The following is a 1,506-nucleotide window of genomic DNA, read 5'->3' as shown; positions in this document are numbered from 1 at the left end:
CTTTTGACCTCTGAGTAGGGGTGGAAAGCAGCTTATAAGGACTATAAAACCACAAAGAAGTGGGACAGGAGAGGCAATTAATAATCACAAGATAAATTTCATAAAGTGGAAAGTAAATTTTCTCAGAAATTGCACCTTTTATACATACTCAGAAAGGCAAGCTTGCATTAGCTCCATAGTTCAAAGATATTGTGGTCAGGATGCAAGTGGGTGGGGGTAGAGGTGTCAGCTTCTGTGCAAGTGGGCTCATGTGGGAGGGGGGTAATTTCAAACAGGGTGAGGTGTCTGAACAGAATGGGATAACTCTGGCCTAATTTTCAAATCAGCTCATAACAATACTGACATCCTCTGTTTCATTTCTTGCTCCAAATACTCAGTCTGTTTAAGTAGAACTTCCAGAGATTATCTCAGAGCCCGAAATACTTGGACTATTATATATTAATAACATCATAATGGACTCCTTGTAATGCATGAAGAGAGTAGAAACATTTAATATTTTTCTCTATTCTGTCCAGTTCTCTTACATGTAATGTCTTGAAATTTACTTTATTCTTCAACTTTGTTTAACAAAAAATTGCAATGTATTTTATGTGCACTTTTTCCTAATATTTTTGAAATAATTTTGTTACTATGGAAGTATTTTCTATATCTTGCCCTGTCCACATTCTCAGGAACTTTAGTTTTGCATTCTGCTTCACCCAACATGTTCCCTCTTTTCTAATGCTATCTTACCAGCACTGAAAATCCGTAAGCTTTGACAACTTTAATACATTATCTTTCGTGTTTATGCTACTTTATAATTGTTACCTATTCAATACCAAATTTTCAAAGTAAATATTCTATAGTTATTTATTATACTGATAAGGACAGATACTATACTTGATCTTAGCCAAAAGGTCAAGAAGTGATTCCACAGCTATTTATAATTTTCGCTTCCTACTCTATTTTGAGTTATTTCTATTCCATTCTATACACCTCCCTCTAGTAATCTGAAACTGCTCATACCAAGCTCCCCAATGGATAAGTTAAATAAATTTGAGACTGTTAAGTCCTAAGAAAATACTCACAGATCTTTGAAATAACTTCCCTTTTAGAATGATGCCCTTCTTGTGTCTTGCAGTACACCATCCTAAGTTTGTTTTTTTTTCCATCTAGATACTCTGTTTTAGTCTATTGTGCTGGTTTCTTTTCCAGGATGTGAGAAACTTACAGAACTATGTCTAAAACCTGATCTCAGCTCATACAGAGTAATCTCATGCATTCAATAATTTTAATTAATACATATTCATCAAGCAACATTCTTCCCTATTTTTTCAATATCCTGTCTTGGGTTATAAATGCTTGAGCAATACACATTGATAGATAATTTCACCTCAATAATTTCAAGCATTTCAAGTGTGGAATATCTAAGATATATCATACTTTATAATATACTATAAATACTATGTAATACTATGTAAACTATCAGTACTATATAATATTTTCCAAATATCTTCTTTTCTAGTT

At 33.0% G+C, this 1,506-nt stretch overlaps 1 pseudogene; it reads right to left on the bottom strand.

The window, feature by feature from the left end:
* Positions 1–798: 798 nt before the first annotated feature.
* Positions 799–909, bottom strand: LOC120887720 (U2 spliceosomal RNA; annotated as a pseudogene).
* Between the last annotated feature and the right edge of the window lie 597 nt (positions 910–1,506).

This window comes from Ictidomys tridecemlineatus, chromosome 10, assembly GCF_052094955.1.
Source record: "Ictidomys tridecemlineatus isolate mIctTri1 chromosome 10, mIctTri1.hap1, whole genome shotgun sequence".
Taxonomy (NCBI): domain Eukaryota; kingdom Metazoa; phylum Chordata; class Mammalia; order Rodentia; family Sciuridae; genus Ictidomys; species Ictidomys tridecemlineatus.
Note: the sequence above shows the minus strand (reverse complement) of the source record. Positions and strands in the feature narration are given on the sequence as shown.